This window comes from Ovis aries, chromosome 24 (genome assembly GCF_016772045.2).
Source record: "Ovis aries strain OAR_USU_Benz2616 breed Rambouillet chromosome 24, ARS-UI_Ramb_v3.0, whole genome shotgun sequence".
Taxonomy (NCBI): Eukaryota; Metazoa; Chordata; class Mammalia; order Artiodactyla; family Bovidae; genus Ovis; species Ovis aries.
This window is the reverse complement of record NC_056077.1, coordinates 38,342,967-38,366,975: the sequence shown is the minus strand read 5'-3', so window position 1 is coordinate 38,366,975 and position 24,009 is coordinate 38,342,967. Positions and strand designations below refer to the sequence as shown.

General features: G+C 48.1%; 1 long non-coding RNA gene across 1 annotated transcript in view; it reads left to right on the top strand.

Moving 5' to 3' along the window:
• LOC106991883 (uncharacterized) overlaps positions 1-24,009 on the top strand; it is a 49,527-nt gene that overhangs the window by 22,964 nt on the left and 2,554 nt on the right. Inside the window, exon 3 of the long non-coding RNA XR_009598332.1 lies at positions 1,969-22,705. This is a non-coding gene — a long non-coding RNA (uncharacterized LOC106991883). The remainder of the gene's footprint in view (positions 1-1,968; positions 22,706-24,009) is intronic.

Below are 24,009 nucleotides of genomic sequence, written 5' to 3'. Positions count from 1 at the left end.
CAGATGTGACTGAGCAAGTAAACAACAGCAATTATTCCACTGTATTTATGCACTTGGGGGATTTCTAAGGGCAAGACAGGATATAGTACTTCAAGATATGATCACATTAGGGGAGCTTGACTTAGCATAACAAGTATCTGGACTGCTCTTAGATCTGTTGGCACTCCTGTGATACCTGGCAAGACTGTGACACTTCCAGTAAATGAATGAACAAGTCACTAGCCTGGCTTGTATGTAGTGTGGGGTATGTGTGTATGTGTGTGTGTGAAGGTGAAATACAGATAGAGAAGAAGGGGAGGAGAAAGGAGAAAGGAAAAGAGAGGGAAACCCAGGCCCTCCTGTCATTTGAGCCTGGGTGACGTGTAACTGAGCATCCGCTTGCCCAGCTAACACAGCTCAGGCCCCAGGGAAAAGCTTCTTCACATCTCTTGCTCTGTGTCCTCAAAACAAGACAACTCCGGAGATACGGAGTCTGTGTCACTCCTGATCTCAGAGAATGGGGAGGAGGGTGGATTTGAGTGGCAGGAATCTTAGGAAAGAAACAAAAGACAAAATTAATTAAGCTGTCAAGTCCTTTTTCAGATACGTTGACTATGATGGATTCTCATATAACAAAGTATTGTTTCCTGGTAGTGCTGAATGTCTTGTTTTTTTCCTTCTCTTGGTGTTTTAATTTGTAGTTTCAGAGGTATTTACAAAGTTGCTTGTCATTTAAAACAATCCCACATGATGACTAAGGAAAATCTGCAGTATTAAACAACTCATGTTATTTTTGATTTGTGTCCATATAGGTTTAGATGTAACATGAGAAAAGTGTGATATCGATTTTTTACATTGACAACTAGTTAGACATTGAATACTAGAATTGTGAACTATTTCCTGTTTAGAAGAATTTAGTAAGGTTTATGGCGCCCACTCCAGTACTCTTGCCTGGAAAATCCCATGGACAGAGGAACCTGGTAGGCTGCATTCCATGGGGTCGCTAAGAGTCAGGCATCACTGAGCGACTTCACTTTCACTTTTCACTTTCACGCGTTGGAGAAGGAAATGGCAACCCACTCCAGTGTTCCTGCCCGGAGAATCCCAGGGATGGGGGAGCCTGGTGGGCTGCTGTCTGGGGTTGCACAGAGTCGGACACAACTGAAGCAACTTAGCTTAGCAATGAAATTCTGTGAGTATTTTAAAACATTAAACACTTTCATTTTATTTAAATCGTTTTGATTAAAATTTTGGTTTTTGTTAACTATAGTTTGTATTTTACCATTTGTTTGTAGCTGACTTTGAATGCTTCAGAAGAAAACAATTTTGTGAAAACATACACAAATAATTTTGATTGTTAAATGTTTTACCTTTATTATGTTTTTGATGAAAATATATTCAAACATCATATTTTGAATATAATTACACTTTAATTTTTAGTCCCTGAGCTTATTATTGACAGTAGAATATTGTGTAAAAATATTATTATAAAATTACAAAGTGTTTGCTAAAAAGAAATAAGAAAACAAACTTTGGGCGTTTAAAATATAACAATTTATGAATTGTATATGTCATTGTCTTATTATTTATCCAAACCTTGTTGGGGCTTCCCAGGGCGCTCAGTGGTAAAGAGTCTACTTACCAGTGCAGGAGATGCAGGCTTGACCTCTGGGTTGGGAGAGTCCTGTGGAGAAGGAAATATGAAGCCCCTCCAGCACTCTTGCCTGGGAAATCCCATGGACAGAGGAGCCTGGCGGGCTACAGTCCATGGGGTCACAAAGAGACACGACTGAGCAACTAGACAGCAACATTGTTGACCCAGCAATACTGACATGTAAGATGATAAAAGCTAGTCATTTTTCACGTTTTATCTATTTTGCTCTTGCAAAAAGCTGTACACAGCCTATCCACTTAAAATGTGTGTTAAACCCTTGTGTATCTCACAGCTCAGAATGTTTCCAAAAGTCAGGTATTCATGTTTCCTTACAGATGAGGAAACTAAGCTGAATTTCAGAGAATGTGCCAGTCCTTATCTTCCTACTGAAATCTCCCTGGCTCCCCGCTCTTTCTAAACTGACTGGACTACCTGCTGCTTTTGTCAGACACAGAGAGCAGAGTCCCGGTGAGATGATCATTATTCAGAAAGAAGGGCCTGTCCTGGCCGCAGTCAACAGAGAGGCTGCTGTGAGAATGTTGTAAAGAACTCTGCAGGCCCTTCCGTCGTGGTCCAGGGATTGAGAAACTGCCTTCCAATGAAGGGGATGCGGGTTTGATCCCTGGTCAAAGACTAAGATCCCACTTGCCATGAAACAAGTAAGCCCGCGTGCCACAGCTGGAGAGTCCATACGCGCAGCAACTACGGACCGCTCGAGCTCTAGAGCCAGGGGCAGCCAGACAAGCCCGCACGCCACAGCAAAGACCCAGCACAGCCGAATAAATAAGCCAATACGAAAGTTTTATTTTTTAAAAACAGAACTCTCCAAATGTCAGTCTCCTCTGCCAAAAATGTTAAAAACAAACAAGAAGCCACAGCTGTGGTTCAGTTGCTATGAAAAGGCATTTGTCTTAACCGCTGGACTGCCAGGGACGTCCCAGGAATATTTTTTAAGACGCCAGCTGCCAGTGGCCTTGCAGAAATTGCTGGTTCGGGAAAGGGTTCCCACTTGTGAGAAAGCTGGTGTTTCTGGGTTTTAGTTCCTCTTAACTTTGCATTCTTCCTCCAGGTTTCTGTTAGGACTGTATCCCGTGTTTGGAACACTGGATCCATTGCTCCAGGCTTCAGTAATGATCCAACTGGCATTCTGGGTGTCCTTAGACCTCTTGTTGCCTTCAGGGGCCCGTGTACCTCTCCCCTCAGCCTTCTTACTGGCTCTCAGAGGACAATACACAGCATTTTTCACCCAAATATTGCAGGAGAGGACAATTCCTCCTCTCTGCCTGCCCGTCTCATGCCTTAAGTAATCCCAAAGATGACAGCACTTCTTATATCTTTTTTTCCCCTCTTTGAAATTTGCTGTAATGACTCAGTGGAATTCATGGCAAATATCAATCATGGTTCATTTGCACATTAACCTCTGCCGGGGTCTCCTCGGACTTTGAGGAGCACTGCAGGAAGAAAATGCTGACATTGAGGTGAGCTCACACCTTCCCGGTCCTCCCTCACCTTCGGAGTTCGTGGGCTGCACTCCCTCCCGTCTTGAACAGCCTGCGGCTGCCGCAACGGCATCCTCTCCTGTGTGTCTCCTTCACGCTCACCTTCCCACCCCACTCACAGCGCTTCTGACAGCAGCTGTGCGTGCTGGGTTTTCTCCACCATGAGCAGTTCTCTGCAACACCAGCTGGCTGTCCTGCAATTTAACTCAATTCTGCTGACACCGTCCACCTGGAGTCTAGGTTGTCACCTGTGCCTCTGACTGACCAGCTGTAAGTCAGAGGTTCCCACAACCCCCTCTTGGGTTGGATTAATTTGCTAGAGCAGCTCAGAAGACTTGGGAAAAGAGTTTTCTTACTGTTTGCTGGTTTATTATAAACGGATATGATCAAGGGTACAGATGAACATCCCGAGGGGAGAGATGGGTAGGACAAGGTAGATGGGAAGCTGCCCAGAGCTTCGTGCCCCCTGCAGGCAAGCTGCGCCCCCCGGCATCTTCACATGTGCACCAGGTGAGGCGCCCCAGCTCCACACTTTGGGGACTTTATGGAGGCTTCCTCACGTAGGCAGGGTCAATCATTAGCTCGATTTCCAGCTCCTCTGCCCTCTCTGGAGGATGTGGGGTGGGGCTGAAGCTCCAAGTTTCTAATCCTGGCTTGGTCTTTCTGTTGACCAGCCCTCGTCTAGGAGCTCTTGTTAGAACAAAAGAGATTCCCGTCACCCGGGAAATTCTAAGGTGCTGATGAGCTGGTGTTGTGAACCAGAGTTAAAGACCAAATATTAGCAATGAAAGATGCTCCCAGTGCTCTTATCACTTAGGAAATTACAAGTGTCCAGGAGCTCTGTACCAGGAGCCAGGGGTAGGGACCAATGTATATATGTTTCTGTTATCTTACATACACAGTGAGGTCTCTGGGGCTCTGTGATGTACACACTCATTTTTATTATTTCTATGTCAGTTAATAAGTCAACCAGTTGATCTTTTATTACTCATGCTAGTGTAAATTTTACATCATAGAAATTTCTACTATATAGGACAGACTGTACCAATATCTCAATAACCTATATTGTAAGTTCTGTGATGCAAGGCACCTCTCTTCTGCCTCAATACAGGTGATTTATAAGGACTCTATGTAGATTGTATTTGAACAACTTGAATATCCTTTAGTTCCACTTTGATTTGACACAAAGAAGCACTAGTAGGTCTCAGGTATTGCCTGTTTTAGAAGCCTCAAGTCCCTAAGAGGAAACCCAGTATCAAGGATGTGAAGCAAGTTAACTTGTGTGGAAGGAATCTACGGAAAACAAACACCGGGTATTTTGACTAGAGCATTATCAGAGCAGCATGTTGAATTTTAATAAAATTTTTTGATGTGCAGTTTCAATTTTCAGTAGCAAACCTACTTATGTAGAGAGGGTCGTATTTTAAAAGTTTATTGTGTGAGCGGCCCGGCTAGCTCAGTCGGCAAGGCATGAGACTCTTAAAAAGTTTATTACGTGAATGAATAAGAAAAGTGATGTTCTAAGAGCTTGGGTGACTTCCCCGAGGTCAGACAGCTGGGAAAGTCAGAGTGAGGGTGTCCTGTGTCTTCTGCTCGTGTATCTGTTCAAGGTCATGTCTAGATAAGAACCTGAGGGAGCCCTGAGGCTCTAGAACAGTCTCCTAGATTTGGACCCGGCCCTTTGTCTGTGGTCTCCAGAACTTCTGGATAGCAATGCTCGATGACATGACATGACAGTTGTTATGATAATGACAATTTTCTTGAAATTTCTCTTAGTGGATGGTTTTCCTGGGGATCTGATTCTTGGGGGGATGTCTGTTCAATTCAAGGAGCTGCCCTGCCCTAACGTCTGCATGTTAGGGAAGAGCAGACAGATAAGAAGAGGGTACCCTGGAGTAAGAGCTGTGGCCTCTCTCCTCACACTGGGTTTCATGCGATTTCTCCTTAATTAAGTCACTTAGTCTCCATTAAATGTTACCTCCAGCCCATCAGTAAGTTGAGATGGAGATGCTCACATTTCTCGTTCATGAAAAAATCAGCCATCTAAAGCATTTTGTTTCTTTTCTCCTCTAAGATTTCATATGTGCCTGAGCAGTTTGCGGATCTCCTGATATTTTTTGCCCTTGGTCAAAAAGTGATACATTGATGTGATAAATAAATCACAGGGTTGGTCAGATTGCAAAAACTTTAGGGATAGGTTTTTACTGAAAAATTGCCCAGAAACTTCTTGGCAAGAGGTCCTTGGACATGGCGGGGGCGGGCTCTGGGGACAGCCCTGCTGCCAACACGGGCTGTGTTGTAGCAGGTGGTGGCGGCTGTGACGGTTGTTGCTGTGTTTTGTAGGGTGGGAGGGAGGGCATGCCTTGGAAATCCCGATGCTTCAGTGGAGGAAGCTGGAGTGGAAAATCTGGGTCTTAGAGTAGTTATAGGACACTGCCAACCTGTTTTCCGAAGAATTTTAAATTCAGGAGAGAAAGCGTGTTGAAAAAAATCCCAAGAGCCCGAGATATCTTATCAGTGTGAGCTCTGGTTCACGCGGAGAAAGTGACTCCAGCAGCGAAGGGAGTTCCAGTCCCTCCATATCCTCGCCAACACTTGGTACTGCTGTTTTTTAATTTTTTAAATTAAGACGTCTTCATTGGTTTGCAGTGGTACCTTGTGATTTTAATTTTCATTCTCCTAATGACTATGATGCTCAGCATCTCTTCATGTCACTATGCTACAGGCTGAATGTATCTCCTCAAGTTCAGAGGTTGAAACCTAATCCTCATGTGATGATATTGAGAGGCAGGGTCTTTGGGAGGCGATTAGGTCGTGAGGGTGCAGCCCTCGTGAGTTCGATTAGTGCCCTTGTCAAAGAGACCCCTGGGAGCTCCCTTGCTCACTTCTGCCAGCTGAGGACACAACCTGAAGGTGTCGGCTGTGAATCAGGAAGAGGTTTCTCACCAGACACCAAATCTGTCAGCACCTTGATCTTGGACTTCCCAGGCCTAATTGCCTTTGTTTAAGCCGCCCAGCCTGCAGTATTCTGTTCTAGCTGCCCAAATTAAGTAAGACAGTTTATTTGCCATTTGTATTGAGAATGACTGGCACACCTCATTTTATTGTGCTTACATATATTGCCCATTTTACAGATTGAATGTTTGTGGCAGTCCTGAGTCGAGCAAGTCTATAGCGCTATTTTTTTTTCCCAACAGCATTTGCTCACATCGTGTCTCTGTGTCACATTTAGGTAATTCTTGTAATTTCTGAATTTTCTCACTGCTATTATATTTGTTATAGTGATCTGGGATCTTTAATGTCACTACTGTTACAACTTGCTGAAGGCTCAGATAATGGTTAGCCTTTTTTAGCAATAAAGTATTTTAAAATTAAGGTATGGACTTTTTTTTAAGACGTAATAGTATTGCCCGCTTAATAGGCTATAGTATCGTGCAAACATAACTTTTATATGCTCTGGGAAACTGAACAGTCATAATGACTGGCTTTATTGGAAGATGTGCTTTATCTCGGTGGTTTGGAACCAAACCTGCAATATCTCAGAGGTATTCCTGAAGTTTTAAAGACAGGATCAATAACAGCATATTTGTAGGCCGATGAGAAAGATTTCTTAGGTAATGAAAAATCCGTGACTAAGGGGAGGGGAAAGTGAGTGGAGTGATGTCCTTGAGTGGGCAGGAGGGGGTGGGGTCCTTGAGTCTACTTGGAGGAGCTGCCTTGGGTAGGACAGGGCTAGAGCGTCTTATGCATAGAATAAAAAGCAGAGTGTGTGGGTTGCAGATGCTGGTAATGACATATGGGGAAATTGGGGAAGGGCAAAATGGTCTCTCTTTTCTTAAAAAAAATTATTTATTTTGGTTGCTCTGGGTCTCAGTTGTGGCTCATGGGATCTTTGTTCAGGCATGGGGGCTTCTTAGTTTCCACGTGTGGGATCTAATTTCCCGACCAGGAATCAAACCCAGGCCCCTGCGCTGAAAGGATGGTGTCTGACCCACTGGACCATCAGGGAAGTCCCCTAAAGCTCTCTTCTGATGATTTCTATTTTCTCAGTGAAGAAGCAAGTTCACCTGCAGGGGATGAAGATGTGTTGGGGTTTGAGCATTAAAAGAGTGTACTGGGGAAATAGAGAGAAAGGACTAGAGGTATAGAGTGTGGTTTCCAGGCAGGAATTTTTACTTGATGAGACATTTCAGACTTCAGTGAGCTGCAGAACATGGCAGGCAGTGCCTGTAGCTTGACACCTCTGGATCTGACCTGGGATTCCCATTAACCAAATTTGGTGTCACCATGACCCAGCCACCTGATCTGGCCGCCTCGAGCCTCCTTGTAGGCGCGTGTGGTCTTTTTGGCCAGTGTCAGCACAGCTGAGCAGTGTGATTCGCCAGTGCCTGAATTATTCATGCTTTTGACCTATTCTAATGAGAACTTCGCCCAAAAAGCTAAATTATTAAGCAGCTGGGTGCGATCTTGAAGGATGCTGTCTAGAAAACCGGGACACAGTGAATTTTCTTGCTGGTCTTGCTTCTTACGGGAGTTGAGCCTTTCCTAATGGTGCACAGTCACTCCCCGAGTGAAAGATGGCGATGCCAAGCGGCATTAATGTCCCAGGCACAGAGGAGAGAAGAGACACCTGACTGATTAGAGGAGAGATCCCCGACCTGGCCCGAAAGTCATCGTTCTTTAGAGCATCACAAAGGCAGTGGATGAAGACCACACCATTCCCTGAGCTTGCAAGGCTGAGGCGATTTTTTTTTTTTTTTTAAAGAAACATGAACCACTTCTAGCAACAGAAAAAAATGAATAAACTCTGGAAATAAGACATGTTCAGCAGTGCCCTAGGGGATCCATGAGGACTGTTTAGCACTTGGGCAACACATAGCCCGTGCATTTAGAGAAAGTGAGTTTAGCTATGCATTTAAGTAAATAGATGATGCCAACACTGAAATCCTCAGCTCTTGAATCATTTCTGGAAAACAAAGAACGCACACATCTAGGTGAGACACAAATGTGCCAATTGTTAAATCATGGCATGGTTGTCTGGGCTTCCCAGGTGGCACTAGTGGCAAAGAACTCACCTGCCAGCGCAGGTGACTTAAGCAACGTATGTTCGATCCCTGGGTCGGGAAGGTTCCCCTGGAGGAGCCCATGGCAACCCACTCCAGTATGCATGTGCTGGTGATGCTCAGCTGAGGACTTAACAGGGCTCCTTTGCAAATCTCCTGAACTGGCTTTCTGACCGCCCTCTCCTCCCTGGCACTCTGCCCTGCAAGCTCTTGCGGCTCTGCCCTTCCCAAGCTCTCAACTCAGAGAGACTTCCAGGCGCAGCCCGGGTCCCCAGTCCCCGAAGTGCAGCCTGCGAGCTCTCTGCCTCATTTCCTCCTCCGTCGGGGTCACTGTCCTACGCTGCCTGCCATCCAGTGTCTAACAGCTGCTGTGTTCTATGTTTTGTCCAGTTTTGTAGGTACTTAAGGTAGGAAGGGCCATCTAGTCCCTACTGTTCCATCTTGGCCGGAAGTAGAAGAGATCTCCACAGTTTTTTAAAAACTGTAAGCTACTAGGAGAATTTTTGGTTAAAGACTATATAAAGTACTGAGATTTTTTGATAAAAAGTATGTACCGGGGACTTCCCTGACAGTCCAGTGCTTCCAATGCAGGGGGCGTGGGTTCAATCCCTGGTCAGGGAACTAAGATCCCACATGCTGCAGGGCAGGCCAAAAAATAAATAGATAAATAAATAAAATTTCCTATTAAAAAATAAGTACACAATTTAAAGAATTGTGTGTGTACACCAGAATATTTATTTCCAGTGGAACCCTGAGTTCTCCAGTGAAGTGAAAGTCGCTCAGTCGTGTCTGACTCTTTGCAACCCCATGGACTATACATTCCATGGAATTCTCCAGGCCAGAGCACTGGAGCGGGTAGCCTTTCCCTTCTCCAGGGGATCTTCCCAACCCAGGGATCAAACCCAGGTCTCCCGCATTGAAGGCGGATTCTTTACCAGCTGAGCCATCAAGGAAGCCCCTCCTTCATAATGCTGTTTGTGGCATAAATTTTGCAGCTGCCTGTAGATGTCACCAGAGTAAGGCAAGTCAGAGGGCACAAGAATCCTGGAGTGGAAACCAGAGCATCATCAGCAGAGGGCACAAAATGACTGCAAGAGGGCTGTAATTTAAATGAAGAAAATCAGTCCACAAAACCAAAATATGTTAACACGGACATAGTGAAAGCCTTCCTAAAACAAACATTATCATAAGCAGCCCAATTAAACATTGCCCAGATAAAAAGCAAATAAGCAAAGATTCGGTTGTGTGTTCAGGGTTGTTGTTATTGTTCGGTGGCTCCATTGTGTCCTACTCTTTGCAACCCCATGGACCGCAGCACGTGCATACTGGAGTGGGTTGCCATGGCCTCCTCCAGGGGAGCCTTCCCGACCCAGGGATCGAACCCACGTTGCTTGAGCAAGTTTGAGCTTGCTCAAACTCATGTCCATTGAGTTAGTGATGCCATCCAACCGTCTCATCCTCTGTCGTCCCCTTCTCCTCCTGCTTTCAATCTTTCCCAGCATCAAGGTCTTCAGACCAATTTAGTCAAGGTCAGATTTGATCAAATCCTTCCTTTGAAAAGCTGGGGTTTTGGCTGGAGCTTAAGCACATGTCACGGAGTTGTTTGTGTGTCTGTTCTCATGGGTGGGATATCATTCATTTAGCACAACTTTGGTGTTCAAGATGCTGAAGATAGGGACTTCCCTGGTTGTCCAGTGGTTGAGACTCTGTGCTTCCACCACAGTGGGCATGGGTTCGATCCCTGGTTGGGGAACTAAGATCCTGCATGCCACAAGGTTAGCCCCAAAGAAAACCCTTTAACTTTGTTTGTTAAAAAACAAAGACTCTGAAGACAGAGTGTCGATTAAGACACAAGATCCCCACTACCGTGAAGCTAACCTTCCAGGGAAGGGGGACAATAAACAAACAAGAAAAAAACACTAACGTGCAAATAAGACGCGGAGCGTCTCAGTATCACTGCCTAACAAACCCATATTCTCACATTGCCGTATACCCATCACTAGGGAGAGTTTGGAGGTTTATTAACATCTGCCCGAATCTCTTCTGGCAAAGCATTTAAACATCTTTCTTGTTTCAACAAATGAGTTGCTTTGCACTCCGAAGGCCAGCCGTCTCCAGTGGAGGGAGACTTGGAGATGGCGGGGGCCCTGTTGGGGCTGGGGGGCTGCAGCCCCACCCCCTGCTCCAGCGCCTTCTGAGACTGGCACACGCATGTGAAGGACATGTCAGGTGACCATCAGTTCAGAGGCCGCGTGATCTCAGCCGAGCCCTGTCATCTCTGAGTCTGTTTCCGCAACTGTAACGGTCATAAATGAGAGCTGGACATAAAGAGGGCTGAGTGCCAGTGGAATAATTGATGCTTCCGAACTGTGGTGCTGGAGAAGACTCTTGAGAGTCCCCTGGATAGCAGGGAGATCAAACCAGTCAATCCTAAAGGAAATCAAGCCTGAATTTTCATTGGAAGGACTGATGCTGAAGCTGAAGCTCCAATACTGTGGCCACTTGATGCGAAGAGCTGACTCATTGGAAAAGACCCTGATGCTGGGAAAGATTGAGGGCAGGAGAAGAAGGGGACGACAGAGGATGAGATGGCTGGATGGCACCACTGACTCAGTAGACATGCGTTTGAGCAAGCTCTGGGAGACAGTGAAGGACAGGGAGCCTGGCGTGCTGCAGCCCATGGTTGCAGAGTCTGACACGCCTGAGCGGCTGAGCAGCAGCAGCAGATGGTCAGAGTGAGACCTGCCCGTCAGTGCAGCTCGAGGCTTCATAAGGAGCCTGTGGAAGGAGCGCCCGAGGCAGTTCTGCGCACTGTGCGCACCTCCATGCGTGTTTATCTATTGTCTTGGGCAGGCCAGCTGCCCTCGCCAAACCTCGGTTTTCTCAGCTTCTAAAGGAGGTTGGGAGAAGTCTTTCCCTAAGTTCTAGTTCTGTTCAACGTTCCGTCTATAGTTAACAATACTGTGGTGGTGTTCACTTGCAGATTTGTTAAGAGGGTAGATCTTGTGTTAAGTGTCCTTAGCACAATAATTTTTAAAGTGTTTTCATCCAGGAAGCACAATAAAGATGCCCAACCAGTGGTGTCTGACTGTCCTTGCAAGACCCCAGACCCTCCTGATTCCTCCTGATGAGAACTGTTAGGCAAAACGGGTGTTGGGCCAGAGTATCTCTAAGCAGCAAATTATTTTGTCCACCTCGAGCTTTCCCAGGCAGGAACTTCAGGGCTCTGGGACGGCTTGGTCATTCCAGAGACACCGGGCGACTGTTTGCTCAAATCCCTTCCTATGGGGTGCAGCACTTTTCCAGTCCTGTGGTGAAAGTGCTGCACTCAATCTGCCAGCAAATTTGGAAAATGCAGCAGTGGTCACAGGACTGGAAAAGGTCAGTTTTCATCCCAATCCCAAAAGGCAATGCCAAAAAATGCTCAAACTACCACGCAATTGCACTCATCTCACATTGCTAGTAGAGTAATGCTCAAAATTCTCCAAGCCAGGCTTCAACAATACATGAATCAAGAACTTCCAGATGTTCAAGCTGGATTTAGAAAAGGCAGAGGAATCAGAGATCAAATTGCCAACATCCGTTGGATCACCGAAAAAGCAAGAGAGTTCCGGAGAAACATCTATTTGTGCTTTATTGACTATGCCAAAGCCTTTGAGTGTGTGGATCACCACAAACTGGAAAATTCTTCAAGAGATGGGAATACCAGACCACCCGACCTGCCTCTTGAGAAACATGTATGCAGGTCAGGAAGCAGCAGTTAGAACTGGACATGGAACAACAGACTGGTTCCAAATAGGAAAAGGAGTACGTCAAGGCTGTATATTGTCACCCTGCTTATTTAACTTATATGCAGAGTACATCATGAGAAACGCTGGACTGGAAGAAACACAAGCTGGAATCAAGATTGCTGGGAGAATATCAATAACCTCAGATATGCAGATGACACCACCCTTATGGCAGAAAGTGAAGAACTAAAGAGCCTCTTGATGAAAGTGAAAGAGGAGAGTGAAAAATCTGGCTTAAAGCTCACCATTTAGAAAACTAAGATCATGGCATCCGGTCCCACCACTTCATGCCAAACAGATGGGGAAACAGTGGAAACAGCGGCTGACTTTATTTTGGGGGGCTCCAAAATCACTGCAGATGGTTATTTCAGCCATGAAATTAAAAGACACTTACTCCTTGGAAGGAAAGTTATGACCAACCTAGACGGCATATTAAAAAGTAGAGACATTACTTTGTCACTAAAGGTCCGTCTAGTCAAGGCTATGGTTTTTCCAGTAGTCATGTATGGATGTGAGAGGTGGATTATAAAGAAAGCTGAGCACTAAAAAATTGATTCTTTTGAACTGTGGTGTTGGAGAAGACTCTTGAGAGTCCCTTGGACTGCAAGGAGATCCAACCAGTCCATCCTAAAGGAGATCAGTCCTGAGTGTTCATTGGAAGGATTGATGCTGAAGCTGAAACTCCAATACTTTGGCCAGCTGATGCAAAGAAGTGACTCATTTTAAAAGACCCTGATGCTAGGAAAGATTGAAGGTGGGAGGAGGAGGGGACGATAGAGGATGAGATGGTTGGATGGCATCACCGACTTGATGGACATGAGTTTGACCAAGCTCCTGATGGACAGGGAGGCCTGGCGTGCTGCAGTCCATGGGTTCGCAAAGAGTCGGACATGAACTGAACTGAACTGAACTGAACTTGGCATGGGAACTAGGGGACGGGGATAGAAGTGTTTGTGTCACAAGTTTGCAGTTCTTAGACGCCTAGTGGAGAAGAGGGCTCAGAGGAGCATGCCTAAAGTTCAGCCAAGGAGCGTCTTTGTCAGGATCCGGGGGCAGGTGTAGCCCCCTCTCCGGGAGGGGCTGGAGAGCTGAGCCATCAGGTCGTGTGTGATGGCGCCGCAACAAAGGCCCTGGACCCCGGAGCTCAGGTGAGCCTCGCCGACTGTGTGATGCCACCCGCGCGACTCCACGGAGGGGCCGGCAGAGTCTCTGCACGTGCAACCCCCCGGACCTGTCCGTGTGCCAGTTCCCCGGGCCGGTTCCCTGGGCCGGTTCCCTGGGCCTGTCCGTGTACCGGTTCCCTGGGCCGGTTCCCTGGACCTGTCTGAGTTCCAGTTCCCTGGGCCGGTTCCCTGGGCCTGTCCGTGTGCCAGTTCCCTGGGCCTGTCCGTGTGCCGGTTCCCTGGGCCGGTTCCCCGGGCCTGTCCACGTGCCAGTTCCCTGGGCTGACTTTCTCCTGCACCCTTGATATAAACCACAGCCCGCGGTGAGTTCTGTGAGTCCTTCCAGCAAATCATCTGATTCAGAGTGGTTTGAGGGACTCTCGCAAACTGTTAACAGCAGCTGGTAGCAGCAGCGGACGCATCCTCGGGAGGACTGTCCCCTTACTTGGTAGCTGGAGTCCAGTGCTCATGCCTCAACGGTCAGGTGACCCCTCCTGGCATGGCGTGCAGTGGGGCTGGGAGCATGTCGTTGCTGGGAGGTCCTGAAGCTCGGCTCTGGTGACTACCTGGTCACTCTGGACACACAGTGTTTCACGGTTTGAGGCATAGCTGCTGGCCACCAGCCATGACTGGTGTCTGCTGATCCTTTCTGGGCCTCTTGCAGAAGGGACTAGAGGGTCATCCATTCTGCCCATCTCTGTCTTACCCGCACTGGCTTCTCCCGAGGCCACTGCTCCTGTGACGTCCGCAGAGAAAATTCCGGATGCTCCAGGTCCGGACCACTCTGTGGGGCAAAGACCCCTCTCTTCATGTGGGGCTGCTCTGCCTCTGGGCAGTTGTTCCAGTTCAGCATCCTTGCTCCTTAACCTGAAATTCTCCATTTTACACTTCTCTCTACTTTTTATTCACGTCTCCCACCAAATCCTATTTCCAATGCATAAGTCTGAACCGAAACCCCAATTTGGGGCTAAATATCATCATTTTGGGAACCAGCTCATGCTAAATAGGGGTTCATGAAAATAGAATGTGGGATTACAAGTAGTGGATTCACATGAATTTAAAAAAAGAAAAATACCACAGGATCTTCCCTTCACGTGATGTCTTTGATCCACAGTCTTGACAATGTAGGGAAGTGGGCACAATGTCATCAATCTGTTAAAAAATAAAATGACATCTTACGAATTGCCAGATTTGATGAACATCCTGCATGTTCTTTTATTTCCCCTTTAAAAAATTAACTTCCACAAGGAGAGTAAGGTATTTGCTTTTCTGTATTCACTGTAATATACATCAAACACATATTCAGATGTCTCAGAATCATCCAGCAAAAAAAAAAAAAAAGCATTGACGCCTTAACACAAGATCCAGAAGGCACAGGAGAAGTCTGTGGTTTTGGATCCAAGGAAAGCGAGTGAGCCGGCCCTGGGGAAAGACGCCGTCAGCGCGGGTGTGAGCGCACTGCTGATCCCCAGCGCAGACAGTCATCAGTCTTGTTTACACAGCCACCATCTGTGAATTGCGAACCACGCATAAAATGCGGCATCTGGTTCCAAATATGAATTATTAGTATTTGAGGTGAGTGGTGGTAAGTAGCCACACAAGTAGTACACACACACACACACACACACACACACACACACACACACACATACCCGTGCTTCTGAAAACAGGCTTCAGCAGAGTCCACCTTGAGTCCCAGAGACCAAGCCGGATAAAGGAAATGGCTCGGAGAGAGGGGGTTGCCGTGAAGGGTTTCCTAGGGACTTGATTCAGACCAAGGTCATGAAGAACCTGCTTCATGGAACATCCTACCTGGGAATTCTGTGCAAGGAATTTGTTGTAAATCAGGCTGAGAAGGAACATGTTGAAGGCAAGAATACAAAAAGACTGTAGTCCAAGCAGGCAAGACCAAAAATATATCTTTTTTAGAGACTGTGCAGAGAATTCTTGGATCAAGCTGTCAACTCAGTGGCTGATTATGAGACAAACTGTGAGGAGTCTGATTCCTTTCATCACAAAGGCACCCGGCACCCTGCTGCCCTGTGGAACTTCCAACCCCAGTTCTGCAGGCTCAGAGGAGACCTCAAGCCCTAGGTCCACTCCTGGCTGAAGGGGCCTGCCTGCTCTCTGGAGAGCCAGGATGGAGGGGAAGGTGGTGAATGTGGAGAGGCTGTTGAGTTGAGGGGTGACACTGGCTAAGGTTGACCACCAAGCCAGAGGAGAGCCCCCACCTGCCCCTGCCAAGCCTGAGCTTCCCTGAGCCCGAGTCTGCAGTGACAAAGTGGATTCCAGCTCTGCTCTGGGACGAGGAATAAGAGATGTCTGCAGCCACCGGCCTCACCTGGAACAGGGCCCAGCAGCAGAATTCTTTCCTTTCATGTGTGTCGTGAGGCACGGAAGGCTGCAGGGAGCGCGAGAGGGAGAGTATCTGATCCTTGCTCCGTTAGGGGGCAGTATACAGGTCAGTGGCGTTGAGTATATTCACACTGCAGCCCCTCCCCGATCTCCACAGTCTCATCTTTCTAAACTGAAACTCTGGCCCCACTAAACACTAACGTCCCATCCCCCTCCCCCAGCCCCTGGCACCCAGCATTCTATTCTCTAAGTGAATTTGACAACCCTAGGGACCTCATCTCAGTGGAATCATACAGTATTTGTCCTTTTGCGACTATCTCTTTCTTTTGGGATCTTTTCCTCACGGTCCGTCCCTGTTGTAGCAAGGTGTTAGAACTTTCCTCCTTTTTAGGGCTGAATACTCTTCCATTGTATGGACGGGCCACCGTTCATGCATTGATGGAAATTTCTCGTGTTGCTTCTGTCCTTTAGTCTTGTAAAATAATACTGCTGTGACCGAGGGTGAGCAAAGATCTCAGTTCTTTGGAGCATATCCCCTGCCTTCAGTTCTTTGGAGCATATCCCCGGAAGTGGAATGGCTGGATCTGCTTCTGCTTTTCTTTTTCGTTAAAAAAAATTATTTACTTATTTTAAATTATTTTTGGCTGCTCTGGGTCTTTGTCGAGGCACACAGGGCTCTTTGTTGCTGTGCAGGCTTTCTCTAGTTGTGGCAGGTGGGGACGACTCACTCGTTGGGATTCGCCTGGGCTTCTGGGTGGAACGTAGGGGCTTCTGGGTGGAACGTGGGCTCTAGGCACCCGAGCTTCAGTTCTTGCGGTGCAAAGGGATCTTAGTTGGGATCTTCGAGCACCAGGAACTGAACCCCGTGTCTCCCGCTTTGTAGGCGGACTCCCAACCATTGGACCACCAAGGAAGCCCCACTTATGTTTTTAAAGTGGGTCAGCCCTGGGTGGGGTAGCCAGGTCGCCTCTGCTCTAAATCCGCACAGCTATGGGGTATGGTAAGACGTTGACTCGATTCTCAGCCGTGGAAAGGAGTAGTGATAATAGCAGTAATCCCAGGGTTGTCGGGAGAGGTATTTAAAAGCCCGGGTTTTGTGCGTTGGCTGGTGCGCGGTGCCCACCCAGCTGTCGGTCAGTTTCACCGTGAAGGCTCAGGGAACTTGGGGAGCCTGCTTCGTCACGGCCATCAGGGGTCGCTGTTGCCCGCGGGGCTGCGTCCTGGCCGCACCGCGCGACCTCTCGCCTCCCGCCTCCATCAACTCCCACCGTTTGGCTCCTAACTCCCTCTCCTCTCACCCATCCAGTTCCTTTGGACTCTACAGTTAATGGGCTCGCTATATCACTATTTTAACCCAGGAGCAAGAAGTTCCCAGTGATCCAAGCCAGCTCATCTTTCCTGATTACCCGAGCCCCTTCCTCCCGGTGGAGGGGTTCCTTCTGCAGGAATCTCGGGCCATTTGCCAGGCAGATTTATCTGGGCTGAATGATCTCCCCCTGCAGATCATTACCATATTTCTCCTTTCCTTCTGGAGGGCTTTTACCAGAGTTAAGTGAGGCTATGTGTGGGAAAGTACCTCATAAACGTTCGGGAGGCTGTCCTGAGTCTCAGGCGTGGGCTCTGAGGAGTCCTTACTGGTTGCAACCGCCTTTGGGAGTAATTGCAGTCCCTGAGCAGGAATGGAGCCTGTGTGTACCCACAGGGTCTGGGCAGACGCGGCGCCTGGGAGAGAGGCCCTGGGCACGGTGACCAACTCTAAGGCTGATAGCCACCCCTGAACCCCAGCCTTTTGGTCACTTACCTGAATGGGCTCAGTGTGGCCAGAGATTCTGATTTTTCAGGAGAATCTGATAATACAGGGCCTCCCCCTGCCCACTTGAAATCTCCAACATTGGCCGTTAGGGACAATTTTTTTTCAAACTCTGCGTGGGTCAATCAAAACACTCTGCAGGCTGGTCTTGGTCTGTGGGCGCCACGGTGCAGCCTGCAATGGGGTCATGTTGGAGATGTGGTCACGGGCTGATGGTAAATACCACTGATGACCTTGGGGATGACCTGGGTTTTCAGCTGCCCACAGGCTCTCTGGTGCTCACCTCCTCAGGGACAGACCAGGACTCCCGGCTTCTCCTGTGGGGAGGTGGGAGGAGGTGACCTTTGGGTGTCTCCCCTGGATGCAAGCTGAGCCAGATACCTAGAGGTTCAAAAAGCCCCGTTTCGTATCCCACTTTGCTGAGCTGTGCAGCGTCACGCCTTCTCCCTCAAGACTTTTTGCCAAGGGAGTGAGAGGCACTTGATAACCCACTTACAGCATCGCTCCGGGCTCTTACAGACAAGGAGTATCATAGTCCCCTCTGCCGCAAGGGTGGCATTTCTGGGTGCACATACATGGAGGGTGCTCCCAAATGACCCAGGAAACTGCTAATTGCACCCTGATGGTTCAACCACCCCTTGACAGGTCAGCCTCACAGTGCCCATGGACAGTGTGGACGGTCCTCAGAATGGAGGGGCCCCATCAGCAGGACTCAGAGGCAGGGGCTAGGAGGAAAGAGTGCCCTTGTGGGTGGGGTTGGAAAGTCCCGAGGTTCCTCTCTTCACGCCCGCCCGAGAGTGTGATCGCAGCTGCGGAGTCCAAAATAGATGTGCTTGGCAGAGGGCCTCGCAAGGCGCTGAAATGGGATTGCGCTTGTCGGGCTCCCATTGACGTGCAATAAGCAGCCAGACACCCTGGCCTTCCCACCCCCCAGCACGTGCATCCAGGGAACCGGACTTCCGGTGGAGGTCCCCGTTTGTCTTCACTTCGGACCCCAAGCTGGCAGCTGGATCAAGCAGTCCCGAGGAGGCGACCCTGTCTCTCTAAATTAGGAGATGCTGCCCAAAGCTCCCCCAGACACACTTATCCTTCACCTCCTCCCTCAGGCTTCACTTTCATGGAGTGAATGAAATCAGGTTTTAATAAGGATGATACTGCCAAGGGCAAAATAATTCTGGTTCTTTCTCTGTAGCTCCAAAGAGCTGACTGCACACTATACACACACACGCACACACACACACACACACACACACTACACCTTTTTAATCAATGCAGTTGAATTTTAGAAATAGAATTGCCCAGAACAAATGAAGGTTATCTCAGCAACATTTTTCATGGTTCAGCAATGTCGTATCCAATGGATGGAGAGCCACACCCCTTGCCAGTCCCAGGACGTGAAGGTAACCACAGATCTCCCGACCATTTCCATGGCCTCTGTCTCTGAAGAAGGGAGAGGCGTGCACGTGTGCCGCTGCGGTCTCCTGCTGATGTCAGGCAGGTGTTTGACCAGCATCTGTCCTGGAGGGGAGCTGAAGCCATGAGAGCTCTGTTCTCTTCTCCTCACCTGCAAAAGCTCCACTATTTCTTCTCCTTTTTCTGAGTTCTCAGCGAGAGACTCTCCCGTCATTTCCCTCAGCCCTGCAGTGTTAGATTTGAGAGTTCGCAGTGAATCATAATTGTGATCACAGCTGGCCTGCTTGGGTCCTAATGGTACACCAGGCACTGTTGTGCCCCAGACCAGTGTTGTCCAACAGAACCTTCTACCACTGTGGACGTGTCCTGTATTTGCGCCATCCAATGTAGAAGCCACTAGCTGCATGTGGTTACTGAACCCTTGAAATGTGGCCAGTAGGACTGAAGGACTGAGGTTTAATGTAAATGTATTTACAATGAAATTGACATTAGTGGCTAGTAGTTATCATTGCTGGATAACTCAGCATTAGACTCTCAAAGCCAGCTTGTACATATTGGTGTGATTCACCCATTTTACAGATAAAAAACAAAGTCTCTGAGGGATTAAGTAACTTGCCCCAGGATCTCAGAACCAGCTCTACATGGTCCCAAGCCTTGTGTTTGAAGGGAATATTGCTTGGGGTGCTTAACTCTCAGCCTTCCTCTGCCCGCCCCCATGGCCTTGGCTCAGGTGTACAAATGAAGGGGTCTTTCTGCAGGTTGCATTTGATTATTAGTCCTTCCTTTTCCCTGCTTTAAAAATGTCTTTTTCTGGATATTAAGGAAATATAGGCGCATCAGGGTGAAATTATACAATACTGATAAAGTTTATTCCATTTACATCCCATTCAGCTACCCCTTATTCCCCAGCTGTTTGTTTTAATTGTGGTGTATAGATTCTGATGGATTTCTTTCATATACACTCCACCAAGATCAAGACAGGGGACATTTCCATCAGCCCAGAAAGTTCCTTGAGGGCCACCTTCCAGTCTTTTAAACAATCATGTTAGCAGTTTAAGCACCAACCCTTTATTCTAATGCTGACTTTGCAATCGATAGATTTTCACTGAATGAGAATTGAGATTCTGAAGTCATTGCTTCTCAGAGGTCTGTGGAGCCTTAAGAATCTGTAAATATATTCTCCCAACCAAGAGTCTTCCTTTTGAAAAAGGTTGAAAGTTACTCCGGATTGGGGATCCCAGGGTCTAGGTCTCCTCCCCAATACACACAAGCCACCAGCCCACTGCAGGGCTCCTCACAGGATCACCCTTCACGGTAGGCGGCCGTCCTGTGCACGGAGGATGTCTAACTGCACCCCTGGCCTCTATCCACCAGGTGCCCAGAGCAGCCCTCCCCCCAAGTTGTGACAACTAGAGATGTCTCCAGGTCGGGCGACATCACCCCTGGTTGAGAATCACAGCCCTGCTTACAGGCTTGGGTCTGGAGAAATTAATAGATCTTGAAATATGTTAGACTCGGGCTTCTATAAAAATAATGATAGTGTTAATAATAAATGAGGGTCACGTTGGGGAATTCTCACCTAAGTGCTTTTCACCGGTGAAGCCGCTCTTATCCTGACTCCCTGACAGCATCAGGGTTCTTTCTGGATAAGCCCTTCTGGCAAAAGAAGGCTTTGTGATTAAAGCTGCCAGATTCTGAAAAAGACTACAGAGACCCTTAAGCGTTATTTTTTCTTTAACTTGAGATGTGGCCCAACTTTAAATCAGTGCCCTCGGCCCTTATCTGCTATCCCCGTGAAAATTCCTTATAGGCAGGTAACGGGTGTGTGTGTTGAGATGAAATTCACATGACATAATGTTAACTATTTAAAAGTGAACAATTCAGTGGAATTAAGCATACTCACAGTGTTGTACAGCCACCGCTCTATTTCCAGAACACTTTCATCACCCCGAAAAGGAAACCCCACACCAATAAACCATTGCTCCTCACTCTCCCCCTTCTTTCTCCCCTGACAACCGCCAATCGAATTTCTCTTTATAGATTGGCCTGTTCTTAATGTAGCATATACATGGAATTTTAGAATATTTGTCCCTTTGTATCTGGCTTATTTCATTGAGCATAATGTTTTCAAGCTTCTTCTATGTTGTAGCACCTGTATTTCATTCCTTTTCATGGTCAAGTAATATTCCAGGATGTGTCCATTCATCCAGGGGTGGGCGTTTAGTTATTTCTGCCTTCAAGTTACTGTGAATAATGCCGCTCTAACCGCACCAGTGGCTGTGAAGGGATTTGGTGTTTTTGCAGGATGTATGTGGACTTCCCAGGTGGTGCTAGTGGTAAAGAACCTGCCTGCCAGTGCAGGAGACATACAAGACTTGGGTTCGATCCCTGGGTGGGGAAGATCCCCTGAAGGAGGGCATGGCAACCCACTCCAGTGTTCATGCCTGAAAGATCCCATGGATGGAGGAGCCTGGCAGTCCATGGTTCATAGGGTCACAAAGAGTCAGACATGACTAAAGTCACTTAGCTCTCACGCATGTATTTGGCATATAATCGTTATAGAAAGTGAACGTGAAAGCGTTGGTCTGTCTGTCCTGTGCGATTCTATAGTCTCTCAGTTGTGCTGGACTCTTTGCAACCCCACGAACTATAGCCCGTCAGGCTCCTCTGTCCACGGATTTCTCCAGGCAAGAATACTGGAGTGGGTAGCCATGCCCTTCTCCAGGGGATCTTCCCGATTCAGGGATCAAACCCGGGTCTCCTTAATTCAGGCAGATTCTGTACCATCTGAGGCACTCATATCAAATATCCTTTTCTAGAGGAGCCAAGATATCCACGTCTAGAAATAGTCATCACAAATAGACTTTTTTATTTATAGACTATAGGTGTTTTTGGTTGCTAATGGCAACTGAAGCAATATTTCAGATTTACAGACCTGGCCACAGATAGCAACAGAAGAGTCTCATTTCCTTTCCCAGAATATAAACTTTCTCTGATTCACAAAGAAGTCTCAATGAAAAATGTCAAAATTAATAGCAATAATATCCAGAAGTTACTGAGCGGTTAACCACATGTCAGACTGTGGGCTCTGTTGTATGAAACAGCTTCTATTTTTATCTCTGTCTTACACACGAACTCTCTAAAGCTGAATGGCTACTAAATGGGAAGTAAACGGCTGTTTGGTGTCCTGGGGTTCGTAAGTGGCCAAGCAGAGAGTGAGGCTGGGCAGGCTGAGCCCAGGACCTGTGCTCTTACCCAGGACCCTGTGCCGTCTCTGGAGGTGATCGCTCCCTTTGAATCCCGGATGCTGCGGGAGGAGCTGTGGTCTCTGGGCCAGCAGCAGAGTCTGGAAGCCCTGCGATGGCCATGGGGAAACCAGCCCCCTCTGAGCCTCAGTTTCCTCATCTGAAAGCAAGAAGACTGGACTGAGTGCTTAAGGCCCAGCTGCTCTGACACCCCAGAACCCCTCGTCTTGGGGAAGAGGGCAGACCCCTCACCTTTGCCCATGGGAAACAGCCTCCATGGCCTTTGGGAAGACAGTATTGGTCATTGGCATGGCTGGGCCGAGAAATAACCAGCAAGAGGGAGTCGCCTTGTTCCAGACTGTTTTGTCTCCAGTCTCCCTCTGCGAACACTTGAAATCAAAATCAGGCCTGGGAGTTTGGAGTCTGGGGGTGAGGGAAGTGTCCTCAGAAAAGAACCCCACATTTGGGGCCTGGCCCGGTGCTGACCCGCCCACACGTGGGCTGGGGATAGGACATGCCCTCTTGCCCACCAGCCCCCGGGGCTGACTGGCACTGCCCGCCTGCCAGCGGGACCCCACAGACGCTGAATCCAGCCCAGCACCAAGCCTGGAATCCGGATCTGCTGGTCGGCAGATGCGTTCTGTTTAATCAAGAAAAGTGGATCCCTGGACCCTGCCGCCACCACGCTGAGCTAATGCTTTGGAAAGAGGTGTAGGATTTGTAGCCACGGAGGACGGTAAGGGAGAGCCTTTCTGCCTTGTCACTGTGACTCTTCCCCGAGGAAGCCAGAAATAGCCGTGGCGGGGCCGGGGTTCTGCCTGGGAAAGGCTCCCCCTCAGAGAGCAGGTGTCAGTGCGGCCTTTCTGTGGAACTCAAAAGCCCTTATCTAATTAACGGGTCAGAGAACCTATAAATCTCTTTTATGACGGGCCAAGGCAAGTCCTCTATCGTGAACTAACCCATCCCCTTGGGAGCAGGATGACGCAGGCAGGAATCAATAAAAATAGATGCCCGGGATGCGGGTGGGGTCCTGGGAGAGTCCCAGCCCCTCTCTGGAGCTACTTCAGGCTACTTGATATGTGACGTTTCAAATTTTCACATGGAGAGGGTATTATGTGTAAGCTGTGTATTTCTTAGGTAATTAAATCTTAATTTTTGAATCTTAAAATACCACTCAATTGGAAACCACCATGGTTTTTCTCCTACAGACCTTAGGAATGTCCTGATCTGCATATTATTATTTTGCTCTCAAATTGAGTCTGTTTTCCCTGTTTTGTTTTCCTCACAGCTGTTATGTCTTTGAAATTATCTTAGGCATCGGTTTACTTTGAGGGGTGTGGGAAGTCTGTCTCCACTTGTTAAAATGTAACAATAATAAAGTCATATAGGAGAGAATATTCTTTTAATATCCCCATCTTATAGATGAGGACACTGAGGCTCAGCGAGGTGAAAAGGTTTGCTCAAGGTTGCTGACTATAGGATCTGGCTCTTAACCGTCAGCCATGCCATCGCCGGGACCAGCTTGCTGGTCCTAAGGGCAGAGTTCACGGCTGAGGGATCTTTCAGGGCAAGTTTGCTGACGGCCTCATGGGCACATGGTACTGAAGGGGAAACTGTGGTCCACAGGTGCTGTTCCTGTCAGTTCATCCCTAGGGTCTGGCCTGAAAGAGGCTGCTGAGCCCACCGAGAAAAGGCCCCTCAGAGATGCTCAGCGCCTGCCCTCACACCCCGCCCCCAGCCTCAGTTCTCCAATTAGTCCCCACCCTCCAGGGACTTGACAGCAGAAATCACTTGTCCCCCTGTGTCTGGCAGCACAAACTTGGCCTCCAGGCTCCTCCTGGAGAAAGGTGGAGAGATTCTGCAGGCTCACCTTTGGGTACCCCTGGATGGGGCACTCCGGGTGACCAGGAAGCAGAGTGCCGCCTCCTGCAGGATTTCCCACCGTCATGCACCCTCGGCTGAGCCGGTGCAGAGACCCCGGGCCTGGCATTCAAAGGGGACCCGTGGCAGCAGGACCTGCCAAGTCATCACCTCTCGCTA